This window comes from Lissotriton vulgaris, chromosome 2_1 (genome assembly GCF_964263255.1).
Source record: "Lissotriton vulgaris chromosome 2_1, aLisVul1.2, whole genome shotgun sequence".
Classification (NCBI taxonomy): Eukaryota; Metazoa; Chordata; class Amphibia; order Caudata; family Salamandridae; genus Lissotriton; species Lissotriton vulgaris.
Genome location: NC_141687.1, coordinates 324,981,207 through 325,004,077, shown reverse-complemented (window position 1 = coordinate 325,004,077; position 22,871 = coordinate 324,981,207).

Genomic DNA, 22,871 nt, shown 5'->3' with positions numbered 1-22,871 from the left:
AAGGAGTAATGATGGGAAATGATGTTTATACTCTTGAAGTGGGCCACTGTCAGGGGTGCGAACAGTGTATAGGATAATAAGGTGCCCACGGTGCAGTTTAGGGAACTGGACAGCTTAAAGTGAGTGCCAGGGAATGTCTTCGTTGAGCCCCTGTTTGTCTGAAGACAGTCGGTGGATCCATCTCTGTTCCTTCCGGAAGAGGGCATTACTCGGGCAATTGGGGCTGGTTTCCAGTACAACCCATTTCATAGAATCTTCATCATGATTTTGTTCTACAAAATGTTTACACATCTTTGTATGGGTCTTCTTGCAGCGGAAGTTGCTGCGATGTTCAATGATTCTGGTTTTAACGGGACGGGTTGTCATCCCGATGTATTGTAGGTCACACGGGCACGTGAGCATGTATATACAGTGTGATGTATTGCAATTAGTGTGATGTCTGATTTCCCATTTGAAGGTCTCAGAGAGCTGGATGGTCTTGAGTGTCAAGGTGTACCTACAAACACCACACATTCCACAAGGATAATGGCCCGTAACGGGGGGTAGATGCCACAAGGTTTGTTGGGTTTCTTTTCTGACACCCTTAGGTCTAGTGCTGATTAGGATATCCTTCATGTTTTGTGATCTTTTGAAGGCGAACCTTGGTTCTTCTAGGGACATGTCCCCTGTGTTGAGGATATCCCAGTGACGCCTAATAGTATTCCTGATTTTGGTGGATAAAGGGGTGTATGTTGTCACACAGGTGATTGGTTGATTCTCAACCGGGACTCTTTCCTGCCTTTCTAGAAGGGCTTCTCTGTTGTTGTTCCTGGCGCGTTTCCTAGCTTTTAGGACATCGCTTCTTGGGTAACCCCTGTCAAGTAGGTTCCTCGAGAGGATTGCGGACTCCTTTTTGTAATCAGACACCTTACTACAGTTACGTCTTATCCGTAGGGATTGGCCGAAGGGCAGATTAGTACGTAGGGCCCTCGGATGGTGACTCTTGAAGTGTAGAAGACTATTGCGGTCAGTGGGTTTGCGGTACATGGTCGTGCTTATGGACCCTTCTTCAAGTCTTATTGTTAAATCAAGGAAGGCGATCTCCTTAGGTGAGGAGGCCATGGTGAAATGTAAGTGAGGGTTTAATGAGTTGACCCATTCTAGGAAGGCTTCATGTGACGTAGGTGGGCCTTTCCACAAAATCAGAATGTCATCAATGAAGCGCTTCCACATTTTGATGTTATCCCTGAAAGGATTAGACTCATGGTGTATATGTAGTCCCTCAAATTTGGCCATATATAGACAAGCCACCGAAGGGGCAAAAGTACTGCCCATAGATGTACCTTGGGTCTGGTGGTAGTACTTGCCTCTGTATTCGAAGTAATTTTCAGTCAGAGCTAGGGTGGCGCATTCCATAATGAAAGTCTGTGGAGTGTTGGAGTTCCAAGTTTCCAAGCCCAGTCTTTCCTCAATCACCTCTAGAGTGGCCCTCTGAGGAATGTTCGTGTAGAGGGCCTCTACATCTAGGGTAATCAAGAGATTAATTTCTCCTATATTCTGGATGTTGTCCAGAATACGTAGTACGTCTGTGGTGTCTTGGATGTAAGAGGGAATGCTTTTTACAAGGGGTTGAAGGAAGTGGTCGCAAAATTGAGAGAGGGGCTCCAAGACAGAGTCAATCCCTGATACAATGGGTCTCCCTGGTACCGGTCTGGTTGCTTTATGGATCTTGGGCAAGATATAGAAGTATGGTACCCTTGGCTCCTTTTTGACGAGGAAGTCTGCCTCTTTTCTAGTGATCCATTGGTCGCACTCTGCGCTTGTAACCAAGCTTGTTATCGTGGTTTGTAGGCGCATGGTTGGGTCATTAGCGATGGGCGTGTAGTATCTTTGGTCGCTCAGTTGTCTGGTGCATTCCAACTCATAGTCTTTAGTATTCATTAACACCGTGGCGCCCCCTTTGTCTGCCTGTTTGATAGTAATAAGCGGGTCATCCGCCAAAGGTTTCAGTACGGCCATCTCATTCCTAGAGATGTTGCAGTGTGGTGTTTTCCGGTTCAATTTAGAAATGTCTTTGAGCACAGCTTGTTCAAAAGTGAGTACTTCATTTGGGACCATTCCGTTGTGAGGTGTGAAGGTTGATGGATTATGTAACCCAGAGTCATCCACAGGTTCACAGGGTTTCCCTTCAAAGAAGGTTTTCAACCTTATTTTCCTGAAAAAAGATTTGAGTTCCCTAGTCTGCTGGAATAGATCGATCTTAGGTGTGGGGACGAACCCCAGGCCTTTCTGTAGGACATCTTCCTCTCCCTGTGTGAGGAGACGGTCAGATAGATTAACCACCAGGCTTACTGTGGTCCTGACCGGCTCGTGCTCCTCGTGTCCATCCCTTAGGGGCGTGCATCCTCCCATTGTACTCTCTTTTCTGGTATGTTCCCTCTTTTTCCCTCTTTTTCGCCCTCGCCCTCTGCCCCAACCTCTGCCTAAAAAAGGAGGGTGTGTAGGGTTCTGAGGGGGATAGAATGGAGGATATTGTGGGGCAAACGGGGGTTGAAAATGGGGAAATTGAGGGTATTGCCAAAACGGGGCACCCGTTGGTTGTCCCTGATTAGGGTAATTAGAGAAGTTGTTTTGTCCACGTCCCCTTCCTCTTTTTGCCCTAGGGGGCATCTGTGCAGGAGTATTGTCCCCGCTGCTGTCAGAGCCACTGTTGGAACCCCTTCTAGAGGAATTCGCGCTAGAATCTGAATTGTAGTTAGTGCCTGAGGGGACATAGTCATCCCTTAAATATGGATAGACTTTCTCCTTTGAGAATTTTTTAATGTCCTTTTGCAGTTTGGCTATCTTCTGGTTCATGAGATATTCTTTATGTTCTGCCATTTCTTTATTGATCTCGGCCAGTTTTGTTTTGAAGCCAGGATTTTGTACCGCGGTTTTCAGGGCAGCCTCGGGTGATTGAATTTTGACTAGAAGTGCATCTGCTAATCGTTTCGCTGTATTAACAATGAGAATGAGGAGGTCGTGGGTGCACTTCCACGACACCTGTGACCATTCAACTTTAAATTGGCCGTCCTCCCAGAATATTCTGGGGAAATTCTTAACGATCAATCCATTAGGTGCTATTTTGGCCTTAAAATATTGCGCCATCATTGTCCCGTGGATAGTTATCCTTATCCATTCTCGTTTCAAGTCTGACAGGGATTGCCACTCGGTAGTGTTACTCCCCGTTGCTGGTTCAATGTCGATGCCAAAGAGGGATGGTGTCCTCATGATTGCTGCTGCATCCTCCTCGCCAAAACTCAGTCCTTGACCCTCCATGATGGTGTGGTCAAGTGGGACTGGTCCCGGTGGGGTGGAGTCCTTCACAGAAGGTGGGGGCAGCAATGCCATGAGGATGGTCTTGAGGTTATTGAGTAATCCAGCTACCACTCGCTGGTTTGCAGCTGTGGCAGCCGCTCTTTCCTCATTCGCCGACTCCATGGTCTCCATTAACCTCCGCATGTTTCCCAACTACTGTGTGACATCGCTAGAGCCAATCTGACTGGACAATTGTCTAATTCTCTGAGTCAGGGCTCCAGCGATGTCAGCCATGGTCCGTTGGAGTGCTTGGAGCGGATTGTGGGTGTCTGTTAGGGATGTGGGTGGTCCCTTTTTGAGACTTAGAGACCCATGTATGGCATCTATTTTGTCTGCCATGCGGTCGAAGCCCACCCGCACCTGTTCAGCCAGATTCTTCTGGCACCCCAACACACAGCGTTGGAAAGCCATGTGTTGGTCGTGGGTGTCCTGGGAGGCAGCATTGGTGGTGGGTGCTGCCTGCTGTGTGGTCTGTGCAGGGGGTGGGGTTCCATCAATGCAGCTGGACTGCCCAGCTCCTGGAAGTGGGCTGCAGAGGCTGTCCACGAGCTGTTGGAGGGCGTCGAAGTTGAAGCTGTGGTGGTCCTCTTTGTCATCAGTGAAAAGAGGTTCGGGCTGCTCTGCAGTACATGTTGATTTTCCCTCTGCAATGTGAAGGGGAGATGCAGTTTAACAATGTGTCCACATGTATGTTGTCGCATTGTACATGTTTTCATCCAGACTGCATGACTGTATACATTGTGGCTGTTTGGGAGGTGCTGCCTATTTGATGGGTGACAGTGGACATTTCGACAACATGACGTGTGTGTTTGTACTTGTAAATTATCAACTCACATTTTCCTGCAATGCCAAATGTGATTGGCCAGTGTCTACACCCAGTCGGCACCAGTTGTGTCCTGTGATCGGTTGTGGACGTGTTGCGCTTTGTACCACATTGTTGTTTGGCATTTGTTCGTCTGTTTTTTTTCTACTTTTATGGTGATTTGTCCTGCCTGACACGTGTGAATTGCAGGCCTGTCGCTGGTTTTCGCTGATTTTTGTATCGCGATTGGCCTCATTGCAGCTTTTTATGCGTTCGTGTTTTACATTTTTGCGGCGTCACATTGGTTTTAACGCGGTCATTTGACGCGTTATCGTGAAACTATCTCATGGGGCCGCCGTGTTGTGAATACTTAGTTAACACGGCGTAATTTTCCTGGGATACACTGCAATGTTGAGAGTTGCGATAAGCTAATTTTCTGATAGTTATCACACGTTCTTGAGAATATAAAACTTAGTGTTAAAAGTGCTCAATAATGCATTTAAACTCGACACAGGAGCAGCGATATGTATTTTGATAACAAATGTGGCTCACCCTCCATGAGGGCATTGAAGCGGGAGCCAAACAAAGTGGTCTTAAGAGGTGCCTATGATGGAAGAGTGTGTGGGACATGTCAGCTTTTAAGGCTGGATACCGAGGTGGACATCTGGGAACCGGGACTCAGCTGACTCCTACTTCAATGACAAACTTCTGAACTCTAAGAGCCAGCAAAGTGAACTTTGTCTCACTGAATAGGTTCTCATATATGTCCCAAGGCTTTGTAGAGATAGAGATGCATCAGGGAGAAATCTAGCCCGGCTCTTTGAGTGAGAGAACCAGAGCACCCCATTATTATTCATTGTGGTAAGGATGGGAAGTGGCAACAGATGCAGTCACCAATAATGGGCACTTATGGTTATATTTGGGATCTCTTTATGCAAAAAGAACTATTGATAGACCGAATGCAGACCAATGTCATACATTCACCCCAGTACAGAGATCTGTGCCTAAATCCATTGTTCATCCTGCCATTCCAGTTTGGACCCAGCCATATGCAAATCAGCCTTGACCCTGCACCCAATGGGAATAGTCCAGCCCGAACTGCCAGGCCAGGTCCTCACTGGACTGGAAACAAGCATCCAAGGACCGGTTTTGGGCTTTCAGCCCTCATCAGCCAGGATAGCTTGACTCCAGTGGCATGGAGAGCACGGGACCCACGTCTTGGCATACCCAACCCACTCGGGGTGACAAATCCAAAAAGAACAATTGATGGACAGAATGCAGAACAATGTCATACATTCACCCCAGTACAGAGATCTGGGCCTAAATCCATCGTTTTTTTGCTCACCATGTCATTTCAGTTTGGACTCAGCCATATGCAAGTCAGTCTCGACCCTCCGTCCAATGGGGACAGTCCAGCTTGAACTGCCAGGCCAGGTCCTCCCTGAACTGGAAACAAGCATCCTAGGACCGGTTTCGAGCTTTTTGCCCTCATCAGCCAGGATAGTTTGGCATGGAGAGCACAGTACCCACGTCTGGGCATATCCGTCCCAGTCGGGGTGACAACTGCCGATGAGGGATGGATCCCCACCTTACTAGACAAGGCGATAATCCCAAGACTAGCAATGGAACAAGTAACAGAGCCAGGTAGACCTCTGCTTAGGGAAGAATGAGTACCAACGCTTGCCAATATAGCATAGAGGAAACCCCCAGTACGGACGAACTGCCTGCGCAGCCTCATTGCTACTACTCTGATGTGTGCCTCAGTAAACTGGGGTGTGACAAATGTATCTTGGGAAGGGTCGACTTGCCGACTTGATGAGCAAAGCTCTGATAGTTGTAGTGCCAAAGCCAGCTGGATTCTTTTTGGATGATAAATGCTGTATGATAATACCAATTAGATCTGTTGCAAAGAGGATCTTTTGGGTGCTGACACACAGATACACCCAGATCAGTGGGATTTTATACCCCGCATAGAACCACCATGAATCTAAAAAGACTGTCCCTCTGTAACGCTTCCTAAATGTTTCTGATTGATTCTTTGCGCTAGCCTCACTGAACATTGAAAAGACCTCTAGCACAGTCTAGAGGAGATCCTGGGTAACAAATTGCAGTATTTCATTTTGGCACTAATCTTAAGGATTTCTGAAAGAGGTCCATATGGAAGGGTGATCTGCGGGGATGCTCCTTGTCTAACCATTTGTTTGCATAAATTATGGAACCCATGGCCAATCTGCTTAAAATAAAAGTAACAGATTGAGGACTAAGGATGTTCTACACAGATGACACTCTGGTGTATGTAAGGGTCGGTGCCAGGTATGCTACAAGAGCTGGGTGATTGCAGGTTCCTGTCTGGTCTACATACTAACGGGTCCAACTCTCAACCATTCCCATTCTGAAGGCTGGCATATCAACACAGAGCCAAACTTTTTTTTTATAAACAAATGTAATTTGATTTTAACAAAGGTGTTACAAATGAAAACAGAAAATCAGCAATACAAACAATGCTCCTCATTCTCAGTCTCAGTCCCTTCCACCCCCACTGGACGTCTACAGCAATTCAAACCACATTAGGAGACATATCCCCCATCATCAAGGACAACCCATTGTAATACCTCCATTTACCCCAAATCTAAATTAGTTTCTCCTGTTTGGCACACTGATCCATATCAGCACACCCCAACACCATTTTTGGCAGGTCTGGTAGTTTCCAGGATTTTGTGCTTTGTCTCACTTGGCCACTAAGGCCGCCAACCCCACCAGAACTCTGTCTCCCTGGGACCCTCAAAATTATCCATTATAATCCATTATTCCCAACAGTTCCACCTTCAGAGTCAACATGATTGATTTGTCACGGATCGCCGAAAGGACAGTACTAATCCGGGTCCAGTAGTGGACAATCCGCGGACATTATGAAAGGAACAACCTAGGCAGAAACAGTGGATTGCCTACACAATGGTAGCAGGACAAAGACTAAAAATGAACAGTTTCCAATTAATTACTTAATTTTATTAAACAGCTTATTATATATTTCATAAAGCAAATAATAACACATATATCACAAAGCAAAATTTAAAAATACATTCCTAAAAAATGAACATTAATATAAAATTGAATAACATTAATAATTCCTTTACAATGAGGAATAAGTTGTGTGTCGACGCGTTTCGGCGGCCAGCGCCTTTCTCAAGACAAAATACAACTTTCTGAAAATAGAAACATAGTTTAGTATACAGTTTGACATATTCCTATGTTGTTAAAAAACAAAATTACGCATAGAAATAATTAAATAACAGACATAATTTATATATTAAGGCATAGTTATATTCTCTAAAGCCAATTCACTTTTTGAATAAAGAAAGGGAAACGGTGCAAAAAAGCTGAGTCCCATATTTAAGGCAATCGAGTACTCTAGTGATAAAGAGCGAAATAAAGGCCTCTACTGCAGCTCAGAAAATTCATTTAGATCAACTCGAACAACACAATATGATGATAATAAACTAAATGGATACAAAATGTACAACATTGATAATTATTTTCTATTACCCAGAGGTAGGGCATGAAAGATAAGTATTTAAGGAACACATTGAACAGATACCAAAGATCTTATATAAGTTATTATAAGTTATTATAAACAATAAGGCCAAGGTTCAGATATAAAGAAACAGGTAAAGTTTAGAGAGGGTATAGCGTGATAAGATTTGTTAGAGAAGAGCTCTATTAGTTCGAGCATTTTAATTGTTTATGGTACCTCTCTCAAGTCTCTTGTGGATTTATCGATATCGTAATGATTTGAACAGGTTAGCAGCTGAAAATTATTTTATTAGAGAATTCATTGTTCTTTTGGGTTATGATGACATTTATTCTTTTAAAATAAGATCCTATTTATTAAAAGGGCCTTTAAAGTTCTACTTATTTGTTGTTCGTAAATAAACGCTGTATCTAATATTAAGTCTAATAATCACTCAAGTTATTGTGCTTACCTATAACTAGAACGAATTGGTCATAACAGTCGTTATCAGGAACTAAAGATTCTGTTCAGTTCTTGAGGAAAAAGAGTCACGTGTTCAAGTCAATGGAGTTCTGCAATATTTTTATAGATAAAGACATAAAACACTGCAACTTGGCATAATTATCTTAGATGTCTCAATATAAGGAGGGATAACGTACCTAATATAGCAGGTCCTTATTTCATATTTAAAAGTAATATTCATATACGTTTCAGTCTTTAATGGAACGATAGCTAGGTAGAATAGCCTGCAGAAAATGTGATGCAAATTATGTATTAGATAAAAACTTTTATAACAACTCTGATAATGTCTAATGCTCGGCTTGTAAAAAATATATCGGGTCTAAAGGGGCTCATTTACCTGATATAAAACAATAGTTTTCGTCGCCTCCACAAGATGTAATGAGCTTAATTTAGCCACTTGTATTTCAACATCGTCTACGCTGTAAAAGATGAATGCACAGCTTAGCATTTCATATATGGGCTAAAGCAAAAAATATTATTTAAAAACCTGGAAGGAATCTTACCGAGCTTTTTATAGGATTATAAATGCTTGTCGGCGGTTTGTTGAAGATTCAGACAATACGCTGGACTCGGTGAGTAGTTATTATTACAGCGCAGTACTAAAGCGAAGGAGAACCAAAAGCTTTATTAAGTAATTTCTTAAAAGGTAAAGACGTGGCAATAGACCGAAATGTCTCCATGCTGGGGTGAGGTTCTCGTAAGCATACCTTATAGCTTAGCTGTTCTGGATTTACAGCGTGGCTTTTTTCGATTTTGCCGGGTGCCGAAGATGTGAACACCTGGTCAGTGCCTAAAACTTAACAGGTTTCAAAAACGATATTTTAAAGTTAGGCTGAGCTGGTCTATCGAAACATATAGCGCCATACTTGTAGTCTGTCTAGTCTACATACCTTTAATACTTTGAATTTAGGCGCGTGGAGGCAAACATCTATCTCGAACGCGTTTCCGTGATAAAATTAGAAAAGTGTAAATTTGCGCGTCTTTTTATCTTGGCAGGTGAAGCCAATTAGCCTTGTCATGACACAACCGGGGCCAGATAAACGCGAAGAAAGACTATAGTATACTGTTACCAATGGTGGTAAACGTAGTTAGAAGAAATATTTTCTATTTATAGACGCCGGTGGCTGCATGGAAAAAATCTACCTTTTTTTCGTAAACGGACTAATAAGAGAAATAAACAATAACTAAAAAGTGACAATATTTGTACGCGTTTTCTGGAATAGAACATGCGAATACTACGAAACTGAGGGCAGATTTCTTTTCTGTTAAGTCCTTAGACTGAGAACAAATTTCTTTTCTGTTAGGTACTTTGAAAAAATACCTAGTTAACCATTTAGATTATTCAGATCGCTTTTAATATAGGGCCTGTATCTATCTTTATATAGATATCATATAGATCTCTCTTTCTATATATTTTGGATGCTTACGCAATTCTATAGTTGTAGATGGTAAAACAACTATTTACAGTTGAATTAAAAAATATTAAGGATCTTATACACACACGTCATCAGACGATCGCGTTTTCCCAAGGGATCTCGCTGTTTAATCCCTCACGGAAAGTGTTTAAAGAAAAAATCCAAAAGACTTCACGTTTCTTTCGGATGGCTTCACCTCCTTTCTCATCGGGTACATTAATTTTTTCCAATATGCGCCATGAGACATACTTGTAACTTTAGATGTTGAGTCTCTTTACAGCAATATTCCCCTAACTGAGGCAACACAAGCAGTGGAATGGTTCATTGATCTTTACTCTGTACCATGCCCTAAGACCTTTCTGCTACAATGTCTCCAAATGGTGCTTACTGAGAATATTTTTGAATTTGGACAAAGACTTTTCCGACAAATTAAGGGAGTCAGCATGGGGGCCTCGGTGGCGCCTTCGGTGGCAAACATTTACATGGCTGCCTTTGAAGCCCGTTACATTCACAATGAAATAGCACCCTTCTACGAGTCTGTCTCCCATTGGTCTAGATACATTGACGACATCTTTTTTGTCTGGACCGATGGGAGACAGACTCTGGATGAGTTTCTGGCGTGGCATAATGTATGTGATTCAAACCTTAAATTCACTTCACATACAAGCTCAAATAAATTAGAATTCCTAGACATATGGATTTTCCATGAGGACGGCAAACTCAAAGTAGATCTTTTTGTGAAACCAACAGCCAAAAATACTCTTCTCCACTTTCGAAGTTTTCATCCCAGAAACCAGCGACAGAGCATCCCATTTTCCCAATTCTTACGAGTGAGGAGGAATTGTACGAACCTTCGAGACTTTGATATGCAGGCAGTAGAGATGAAAAAGAAATTTTTAAACAGGGGCTACCCACACAGATTAGTGAGGGAATCATATAAAAGAGCACGCTATTACGACAGAGACTGTCTGTTAAGAAATAAACCAAAGGAAGAGACCAACAAACTAGTCTGTATTACTCGACAGTCAACAGTAGATGCAAAAATAAAACAAGTCATCAACTCTTCCTAGCACATTTTGAACAGCAATGGCGCCAATAAGCTAGAGAAACCTCTCTTTGCCCATAGGCGTAACAAGAATATTAAAGACTACATTGTCCGTTTCTCCGATGGGATGAAGGCAGTTGCAAGGTGGATGTCCTCCAATTTTCTCCAATGCAATGTTGGAAAAACGGAGGTGATGCTTTTCGGTGAAGCGAGGGTCCAATGGTCTCTTGACTGGTGGCCTCCCGATTTGGGCCCAGTTCCCGAGCCCAAAACAATAATCAAGAATCTGGGAGTCAAATTGGAACAGGAGTTGACCATGAAACAACATGTCATCACTACCGTAGGATTTTGTTTCCACGTAATAGGTCTCCTCCGTAGGATTTTTCCTTTCCTCCCTGACTCCTACAGGAAAACCTTAGTTCAGGCTCTTGTTATCAGCCGCCTTGATTATTGCAATGGTCTCCTGACAGGAGCAAACGAAGAGGTTTTGGATCGCCTGCAGGTGGTACAAAATACAGCAGCTAGGTTGGTGCTTAATGCACCACCTAGATCCCCTTCTAAACCGTTAGTGCACAAACTACACTGGTTGCCAATACGGCAACGAGTGAAGTTTAAGACTTGCTGTATTATCCATAAAGGTCTTAATGAACTGGGACCAGAGTATCTGGCCAGTAAATTTGTTCCATACGTTCCTACCCGTACCCTTAGGTCCAGTGAACAGCTGTTGTTAAGTGTTCCTAAGATAATTAAATCAAGGTTAGGTGGTAGGGCTCTGTCCGTGGTAGGTCCTAACCTCTGGAATTCACTCCCGCTCTTGTTGAGACAATGTCGTAATCACCTTAATTTCAGAAAATACTTGAAAACTTTTCTGTTTAGCTCATTTTAACCAAGTATCCTGTTGGATTATAGTAGTTCTTCTGGTACAATTTTAACCTCATGCCTTCTATCTCTATTTCTCTACCGGTTGTCACCAGCGCAGAGATACTCCTACGGGATTCTATTCACAGCGCTTTATAAACATGCAAATAAATAAATAAATAAAATAAATAAAGGCCCAACAGACCCTACAACATTTGTTCAGAAATCCTTAACAGGTGATTATCCCCTCAAAGGCATTTTCCCCTGTTCTAACTGTAAATCTTGCACCAATATTCATGAAGGAGTTTCCTTCAGCCATAACGGACACACAGCCAGTGCCAAAAGTATGTTCAACTGCAAAACCTCTAATGTTGTATACTTTCTACAATGTCCTTGCACCTTGGGTTATGTGGGTGAGACAGCCCGAACAATTCAGACACGATTAACTGAACACCGCTCAGCAATCAGAACCAAGAAGGTAACTGCGCCAATTGTGAAGCATTTTTTGGACCTTGGACATGGCCCAAATGAATTCACATGGCGCATATTGGAAAAAATTAATGTACCCGATGAGAAAGGAGGTGAAGCCATCGGAAAGAAACGTGAAGTCTTTTGGATTTTTTCTTTAAACACTTTCCGTGAGGGATTAAACAGCGAGATCCCTTGGGAAAACGCGATCGTCTGATGACGTGTGTGTATAAGATCCTTAATATTTTTTAATTCAACTGTAAATAGTTGTTTTACCATCTACAACTATAGAACTGCGTAAGCATCCAAAATATATAGAAAGAGAGATCTATATGATATCTATATAAAGATAGATACAGGCCCTATATTAAAAGCGATCTGAATAATCTAAATGGTTAACTAGGTATTTTTTCAAAGTACCTAACAGAAAAGAAATTTGTTCTCAGTCTAAGGACTTAACAGAAAAGAAATCTGCCCTCAGTTTCGTAGTATTCGCTTGTTCTATTCCAGAAAACGCGTACAAATATTGTCACATTTTAGTTATTGTTTATTTCTCTTATTAGTCCGTTTACGAAAAAAAGGTAGGTTTTTTCTATGCAGCCACCGGCGTCTATAAATAGAAAATATTTCTTCTAACTACATTTACCACCATTGGTAACAGTATACTATAGTCTTTCTTCGCGTTTATCTGGCCCCGGTTGCGTCATGACAAGGCTAATTGGCTTCACCTGCCAAGATAAAAAGACGCGCGAATTTACACTTTTCTAATTTTATCACGAAAACGCGTTCGAGATAGATGTTCGCCTCCACGCGCCTAAATTCAAAGTATTAAAGGTATGTAGACTAGACAGACTACAAGTATGGCGCTATATGTTTCGATAGACCAGCTCAGCCTAACTTTAAAATATCGTTTTTGAAACCTGTTAAGTTTTAGGCACTGACCAGGTGTTCACATCTTCCCGGCAAAATCGAAAAAAGCCACGCTGTAAATGCAGAACAGCTAAGCTATAAGGTATGCTTACGAGAACCTCACCTCAGCATGGAGACATTTCGGTCTATTGCCACGTCTTTACCTTTTAAGAAATTACTTAATAAAGCTTTTGTATCTCCTTCGCTTTAGTACCGTGCTGTAATAATAACTACTCACCGAGTCCAGCGTATTGTCTGAATCTTCAACAAACCGCCGACAAGCATTTATAATCCTATAAAAAGCTCGGTAAGATTTCTTCCAGGTTTTTAAATAATATTTTTTGCTTTAGCCCATATATGAAATGCTAAGCTGTGCATTCATCTTTTACAGCGTAGGCGATGTTGAAATACAAGTGGCTAAATTAAGCTCATTACATCTTGTGGAGGCGACAAAAACTTTTGTTTTATATCAGGTAAATGAGCCCCTTTAGACCCGATATATTTTTTACAAGCCGAGCATTAGACATTATCAGAGTTGTTATAAAAGTTTTTATCTAATACATAATTTACATCACATTTTCTGCAGGCTATTCTACCTAGCTATCGTTTCATTAAAGACTGAAACGTATATGAATATTACTTTTAAATATGAAATAAGGACCTGCTATATTAGGTACGTTATCCCTCCTTATATTGAGACATCTAAGATAATTATGCCAAGTTGCAGTGTTTTATGTCTTTATCTATAAAAATATTGCAGAACACCATTGACTTGAACACGTGACTCTTTTTCCTCAAGAACTGAACAGAATCTTTAGTTCCTGATAACGACTGCTATGACCAATTTGTTCTAGTTATAGGTAAGCACAATAACTTGAGTGATTATTAGACTTAATATTAGATACAGCGTTTATTTACGAACGACAAATAAGTAGAACTTTAAAGGCCCTTTTAATAAATAGGATCTTATTTTAAAAGAATAAATGTCATCATAACCCAAAAGAACAATGAATTCTCTAATAAAATAATTTTCAGCTGCTAACCTGTTCAAATCATTACGATATCGATAAATCCACAAGAGACTTGAGAGAGGTACCATAAACAATTAAATGCTCGAACTAATAGAGCTCTTCTCTAACAAATCTTATCACGCTATACCCTCTCTAAACTTTACCTGTTTCTTTATATCTGAACCTTGGCCTTATTGTTTATAATAACTTATAATAACTTATATAAGATATATGGTATCTGTTCAATGTGTTCCTTAAATACTTATCTTTCATGCCCTACCTCTGGGTAATAGAAAATAATTATCAATGTTGTACATTTTGTATCCATTTAGTTTATTATCATCATATTGTGTTGTTCGAGTTGATCTAAATGAATTTTCTGAGCTGCAGTAGAGGCCTTTATTTCGCTCTTTATCACTAGAGTACTCGATTGCCTTAAATATGGGACTCAGCTTTTTTGCACAGTTTCCCTTTCTTTATTCAAAAAGTGAATTGGCTTTAGAGAATATAACTATGCCTTAATATATGTTATGTCTATTATTTAATTATTTCTATGCGTAATTTTGTTTTTTAACAACATAGGAATATGTCAAACTGTATACTAAACTATGTTTCTATTTTCAGAAAGTTGTATTTTGTCTTGAGAAAGGCGCTTGCCGCCGAAACGCGTCGACACACAACTTATTCCTCATTGTAAAGGAATTATTAATGTTATTCAATTTTATATTCATGTTCATTTTTTAGGAATGTATTTTTAAATTTTGCTTTGTGATATGTGTTATTATTTGCTTTATGAAATATATAATAAACTGTTTAATAAAATTAAGTAATTAATTGGAAACTGTTCATTTTTAGTCTTTGTCCTGTTACCATTGTGTAGGCAATCCACTGTTTCCGCCTAGGTTGTTCCTTTCATTGTGTTTTTCCCTGACCTAGGGGTTTATTTCCATTAGTTCATACAGGGAACCCTTGTTTGATACAAGTCAATCCGCGGACATTGCCAGACCACATGAAAGAAGTCTGCCGTTGGGGAGTGGCAGCGGGTACACCTAGGGTTTGGAAGAATACTTGCATAACCCAGTCACTGAGGAACCACATAGGTTTGGAGGAGGTAGTGCAACTGGAGCAGACGTAGATGTGCAGATAGTGCCACCTCCCCAGGGGCCTGCATGCTTCCCGCCAGTCAACTTCCTCCAGGTCCCTGATCCATCCCCCCCACCTCTGTCGGAGTGGTTCTCGTGTTTCCCTGGGACGTTACCTATGAGGGCGTGGTATAACGGGGGCATACCACCACAGGCCAGTCTCCCCATCAATAATCATGCCTCTAGGGTGAAAAAGTACGGAAGTTCCCGTGGTCGAGTGGCATAACACCAGAGGGCATGGCGCACCTGCAAATATTTATGGAACTGGGTGCAGGAGAGAGCAAACTGAGTTTGAAAGTTGGTAAATAAATACTTGGTGGAACCACGCCACACGATCCCCAGCACAGAAATCAAACTTATTAACCTGAGCTTACAGTGGTACTCTCGAGATTTGTGATATCTGCATCTGGTGGCACATGATATGAAAGATCACACTGAACTGAATATGGCATGGGTGCTGAGTGATATATGTACCCCTTTGAATTTTGGAAGTATCTTCCATTCGCCATAATGGATAGAGTGGCTCTGAATAAAATAATCATGCTTCCCGGTCACCCACATGTGCTCCATTGCACCTTTTGCCTGCTTCCTAGGCACATTTTAGTGAATTAAACTGCACACACTTATTTCTAATATGGCAGATACCCAAACCAGGTTTAAGATGCAAACATTGCAACTGTCCTGGCTAAGAGTAGGGAGAACAGGGTGTCACCGATGTAAAGTCCTGTTCATTAGTCCTAAGTTACAACACCTCCTAGGGTAGCCCGTTGACTCCCTGAGTAGAGATTGTGTTCTGTTGGTGAGAAGTCATGGAACCATGGCATTGAAATATCAATTACTGACTCTAATCCCATTGGGATTAGCCCTGTCTCTTCTGCTTTTGATATTTCCAAAACCTGGGAACTGGTGACCAAATCTATAATGAATAGGTTCCATTTGGAGCAGAAGCCCCACTTTGGGGGTCGAAGAATTTTTGCACATCGTATGCGGGGATTGGCCGGATAGCTGGAAGATGCCAAACAATGGGCTCCTGACACTCTGAGCAAACCTTTCTGATATTTGAGGAGGCCAAATCCCAGTATGGTGTGAGGGCAGGGCAACTCTTGATGTGTACCAGGTTGAGAAAGGCATCTTACGGTACATGGGGGAGTTTTCTTACTTGTCCACCAGAATATCAGTTATTTCAGGAGCTCCACAATTACGGGCTGGAGAACCATGGTTGACTCCATCGGATGCTAACCGTGGAGCACCATGGCTCCGAGTTAGGAGTCAAGTTGAAACGAGAAAGGGACTGTGGGCAGCAACTTTCATGGTCTGAATGAGTGAGGGCTTTGCATACACTAAGACAGTGACGAATATCTTTAGATTTTGAGTAACCCAGTTTATGTTGCTACTGTATCTGTATTACAACCCTGTGGATATACATGGAATTTATTCCACAGACCTGGGTGTTGCTCTCGATGTGTGGTAGATTATGCTAATTTCCTGCACATGATTTGGCCATGTATTGCAATAGTGAAGTATTGGACAAAAGTTATTAACAAACTGAGGGGAACAGTGTGTAGCCTCTCAATCCCTAAATTTAAGACACTCCTTAAAACATGGCTTTTCTAATATGGTTCCTACTGTTAATAGGGTATTCTCCTATCAGGCGCCGAGAGATCCCCTTGGGGATGATTTGTAGCGCTATACAAATTACTAAAATAAAATGAAATAAATCTGTTCACCACTGTTGCCCAATAATTCGAAGTAGTACACTGGGCTTGAATCAAAGACCAAAGAAGGGCATCATCCATTGTACATTTGTAACATCAGAGCTATTAGTGGCAGTGCATTGGCTGCAGAGCACTGGTCCTATAAGGGAGCTGTGATGTAACTCTAAGCAGGAATGGGCGATTGCAGAGAAAGTCCGCATGGGCAAGAGTGCAGACAGTTGCAAAGTTGTCTGATAATTTGTGAGAGTGAACAAACGTGGGTGAAATGTTTGGAGTTAAGGCTGAGGAGTATGCCTTACATAAGTGTCTACTTGCTGTCAGTCTGAAGTGGTCAGAGCGGCCATGTTGTTAGATTAAGGGCCTGATTTAGATATTTTCGGACGGGTTGCAATAACCAGTCTGCTGAAACATAAATCCCATTATATCCTACATGATTTATATTTTGGAGGACGGGATATCCATCACCTTTGTGACAAGTAACCGGTCCGCCAACTTCTAAATCAGGCCCTATGTCTCCCAAGTCCTTGGGGGTGCCTTCCACATTCAGGAATAATATTCAGCATGATTACGTATGCCAGTCAGTCAGTCAAAATCTTTATTTAGATTTAAAAAAAGGCACGGTACAAGAAACATACAATCATAATTAAGAAACACACATTATACAATGATTAAAAATATACAACTTTAAAAGTAAAAACCACATAGCATGATTTAACTAAAAACAAAGATACAAGAAATTTTAAAAATCATCACTGTGTAAAAACTATGTCATAAAAAGTAAAAAATATATTGTTCCGCCATCCCCTTAAACCTGATATACATTAATGAAAATTAATGATTACGTATGCGTTACAATGTGCTAAACCTGAATCTGCTTGTGTAAGTATTAATCAATAAAAAACGAAAAATAAGAAAACAATTACCATTTTAATAAAAAAATATGAGAAACGACTAAAATGTTTCTCTAGTATTTTTCATCAAATCTCACCAGCAGCATACAAAAATAGGCAATACACTTAACATGAAGTCATGTCAAACAACACCCATGTGTTTACAAATAGGGAGGATCCTTCACCCAATGCCTCCAAGGAGCTCCCACTCCTAAAATGCAGAACTAGCATTTGATAAAAAGAGTTACTCACTTTTTATTTAGTGAATAGCATCAAGGAACGGCAGTAAATCTGCCACTAATTATACTTCGGTACTATTTTTTGGCAGAGTAAGATTGAAAAACTGGTTTTGAAACATTTACAAATATTAAATAATTTTAGTCATCAATTAATTGTTCCTGTGCACAAGTCAAAACCTGTCATTATTTTCATTGCAGGTGTTGGTTCATACAAACGTCTTTCTTCTTTTACTCTTATCATTTTACCCACACTATATTTCACTGTTTTCCCTAATCCCTGCTTTGGTGAGTCATTTTAAGACTGTTCGCTAGATAACGACTTCTGAAGTTATTGCAGACATCACCTCACCAGATGCCAGTCTTAATTGGTCTTAAATAATACCACACTGCAATCGTGTCATTGTGTTTTGTTTTGCATCTCTCCACAGCTTCCATCCTACCATGCTTACCAGGTGCAAACTTTGAATCACAGAATCACTGCAAAAATCTGAGTGCTGTGCTGGTTTATAATCGCACATTTCAATCCTAGCAAAACTGAATCAATTAACCCATCACCATTTCCAGGACAACAAAAAAGTACCATTAAGTTTGGTGGTGGTAATACATATTATTTACAGCGCTATCAAACAGGATGCCTGAATGCCTGATATAGAAAGGACTACATTGAATTCATATATGTATCATAAGAGAGTGAGTCTCAGCTTGGATTACTATTGCAACAAGGTTAAACCGTATCGTCCATCGAATCACAGCACAGATATTTTTTGCCAGGTAGTCACTCCCTTTCTTGCAGATGTCTGGCCTTAGGTAGACGACATCCCCCTTCCCTGGGTCAACAATCCTTCCAGCAGATGCCACATCTGCAGAGTTGCCACGTCACTTCCTGAGCCTGGTATATTGAGGGTAATCTCGTTCCTACATTGAAGCTGCCACATTGGACGTGTTGTCAATTCCTTGCCAGGAAGCGTGGTTGGAGACACTGCTTACCACTTAGTATGGGTCAATCATGGCAGAATGGTCATCAGACCCGTTTGTGCTCAGTTTCTTTATTGAAAGGCTGGCATTCATCACGAAGTGTCGGCGCAGTTTGGACTGAGGCCTTGTGCACCTGGAGAATGCAATACGTGGCAGCATTTGGACAATGAATTACAATTCAGTTGGCCATGAACTCTTGGAACCCTGAGTATAACTCCCTCATGGCTATCTTTGATATTTGGGTGTATTGTCCCTTGTGGTCCACAGCATCTCTCCAAGGCAACTGTGATACAATAATACTTCAGCCAAGATCTTGCTAGATGGCTTCTCGGATTTCCTTGCTAAGATCTATCGAATCCCGTCAGTTTGCGTTGAAAGTCTAAGGTGATCCAAGGTGATGCCAGCCTTGAGACTTAACAGTACAATTCAATATGGGAACTGCTGTATGACATGTTGCATTACTGGGTCTGTTTTAACAAGGTCTTTTTTTATAGGGAAATCATAAGAAGGACTCGTTGAACTGGTGCCTTCATCTGAAATGTTGGTGGGTTCTCCGCTGTTTCTGCTTTTCTCACCCAGACTCCCCTACATGGTCACTATTGTTGTTTTTCTGAGTTCCTTCCAGTTTCTTTGTACATTCATGTGAAAGACATTGCTTGCTATGTCTGACATATATTTTTGGTATTGTCTTCACCCTTTTCGGGTCCCTCCTGACCTGCTCTCAATCATCTTGAAGACAGAACTGTCCTCCACTTTGAGGGTGATGATTTATTGCCTATATATATATTGAATTACATGTATGTATTCTGTCACACAATTCACTTTATTACTGTGGTAACTTGTGCAACTTTTCTAAACCGATTGTACCTGTTACAAATATCATGCTTAGCAGTTATTCCGTTTTTCTCCCTTTCCCTGTTTCCCTGGATCTGATACCCATTACTTTCGTTTAGTGTAAGTGCACAGTTTTCTCTATTTTATTGAAGCTTTGGGTTTATTCACTACATCCCTTGCCTGAGGCAGTCTCTATAATTCGCTAGACCATCATAAATGCAAAACTAGTTCATTTGCCTCCCCGACCCAGGTGGAAGAGACCCTACTAACAGAGATAAGACGCGCATGGACTGAAAGGGGAATACCTTTGCACCAACTTAATTACTTGCAAGATAGTGTTACTCCTTTGCCATCAAAGGATTGGCACCGCTGTGGGACCCTCACTTGGCATGTTCATGGTACCACCTGAGAAGCTTACAGGAGATCCCAAATAGGTTTTAACTGTTTAGCATTTTTTAAACAGATCAAGTCAATTCCAGAATGATGCTCTAAGGGCATCTCTTATGTTATCTCTTATGTTACAGATACATGTCCCTCCCTCACCTTGCCAGCCAAATTTAGAGCTGTTTTCGAAAGAAGGTGAAAACCACGTAGGAGACTTCTATGAGACTTCTGATCCTGAGGGTTTGGTGCTCTTGGCTCGCCCTAAGAAATGACCCCTGCAGCCATAGGGTATTTAAGCAGGGTCCCGCTCCAGAACTGACTTGCTGAAAGGGTAAGTGTTGGAAATGGGATTCCTAGTTGGCTGAGTTATGCACCCAGGCCAGGCAGGAACCACCAGTCTAGTCAGGTTAAGTAAAATACACAAGCCAGCAAGCCCTTGGAGATCATCTGAAAGTAGTCAGAGTCCAGCTTTCCTAAAACAGATGCAGGGAGCTGCAGGCATCAGGGCAATAAGCAGAAAAGTAGTCCTTCCAGAAAAGAAGTCCAGATGAGTCCTTTGGGCCACACAGCAGACCCAGTACTTAAACCCAAAAGTGCCTTGCAAATGGAGGTGACTTCAAAGGAAAGCAGTTGAAGTGTACAGGTCCCCTTTCAGCCCAATCCAGTCTACCAGCCTACGGTGAGATGTTGATCACTCTCTGTGAGTTATTAACCTATTGAAGTGTAGGTGTTAACGAATAACACATTTGGGTATTTGTCCCTACTAGGACATGTAAAACAACCAGGCACATGTCCTACCTTTTATTTACATAACACCCTGCCCTGAGGGGTGACATGTAATAAAAGGGGAGTTTAAAACTTGACAAGTAGTTTTAAATGCCAGGTCAAAGTGGCAGTGACAGTGCACACATAAGCACTTCAGTGGCAGGCCTCAGACAGGTTTGAAAGGCTACTACTGTGGGTGGCACAGTCAGTGCTGCAGTCCAATAGTAGCATTTAACTTACTAGGTATAAGGTATACCACTTTACTGGGGTCTTACAAGTAAATTAAATATACCAATCAGGGGTGTGCTTCGGGTCTCTTAAGGCTATGAGAAAGTTCTTTCCATATCTCCCTTCTTCGGCAAGAGAGTCTGTCGCGAGGGCTTTAATACTATCACGGCTCGACTATGCCAACTCTCTTCTTAGCGGAACCCCAGCCTTTCTAGTCGCCAGATTACAGATCATTCAAAATGCTACGGCGAGACTCCTCTGCAATGTGCCTATTAGCGAGAGTGTACGAATCCATCTGAAAGAACTCCATTGGCTGCCAGTATCACAAAGGATTACTTTTTAAATCCTGACACTGGCATTTAAAGCAGTCAATGACCTTGGGCCTTCGTATCTGAAGAAAAGATTTTACGCCCCCACTCGATCTCTACGTTCAGCTGATCATAATTTGTTGAGCGTACCTCGCTTTCGGCGAGTGCGCCTTGGAGGCCAGTCAATTGCTGTCCTTGCGGCTTCTGCCTGGAACACTCTGCCATTGTTTTTAAGATCAATCCAGAATTTTGTACCTTTTAAGAAGGCACTGAAAACTCATCTTTTTAGATTTGCTTATTAGATTAATTTAAACTTTTTGTTTTTTCTGGCCACCTGCTTGTTTTCTCTTTTCGCGCCAGGATACTCTGGTAGTAACAGAGCGCATTATAAAACAGCTAAATAAATAAAATAAATCATATATACAATGCAAATTACAAAATAAATCTGCCTCAACAGAGTTGATCCATAGAGAGACTGGGGTTTTTCACCTGACCGAGCTAGCCTCACTCAGGCCTCTATTGCTTTACCGAGCAATTTGGCTTAAGGAAGAGACTGAGTTCAATTAACTTGTAATTAGGGACTGCCTTGGATTAGACAATTGTATGCAGATACCGTGGCTTAAATATGTGGTAGATTGTTATAACAGTATCTTTGATATTAATTTGTTGTTAGAAAACTGTCCTCCTAGAGGTCTTGCTAAACAGGACCTAAAAAACACCTTTATGTCACATAAAGCTCATAAACGTTCAGTAATAGCTAACGCCCTCGCTACTGTTAAAACTTACAATAAATATATTGCTGTTGAGGGATTTCAGCACTACCTGAACGTAGTAACCAGGCCAACACATAAGTTTGTATTGACTAGACTAAGAGTTGGCATTGCTCATGTTTTAGTGGCCTTCCCACATCCTAAAAAGCCCCCTGTGTGCCCCTGTCCCTGTGATGGACATTCTAAGCAAAGCACAATGCACTTTATGCTCATCTGCTCCCTATTTCAGAACGTTAGGATCTCCTTTTTAAAACCAATATTTCTTAAGTATGGAGTCTTAAATGTGGAGGATGCTATGTGTTTGTTGTATAATTTGGACCACCCCGATATATGTTTTTATACTGCCAGTTTTATATGTAAATCTTTGGCTTTTAGAAAAAGTATGAGTTTTTAATCATAATTATGTTTGCACTTTTTCAATTCTATTGCCTGTTTGCTGTGCTTTTATGGTCATTTTTATTATGAACCGAATAAAGCTTCATGAACTGAACTGAACACAAATTACCCACATGTGTAGAGTAGAAGCACGTGCACTTTAGCACTGATTAGAAGTGGTAAAGTGTCTGAAGTACTAAGGCCCACAAAAAGAAACAGCAAAATGTGAAGGTAATTAGCACCACCCTAAGAATGCCAGGACTGACAATATGGCCTTCGTACTCAGGCCCATGCACTTCCCCCTCAAAAGCGAAGGGGAATTCATCAGCAGAAGAAATGTGCAACCCGGCAGGGGAATGCTGCACTGAGCTGC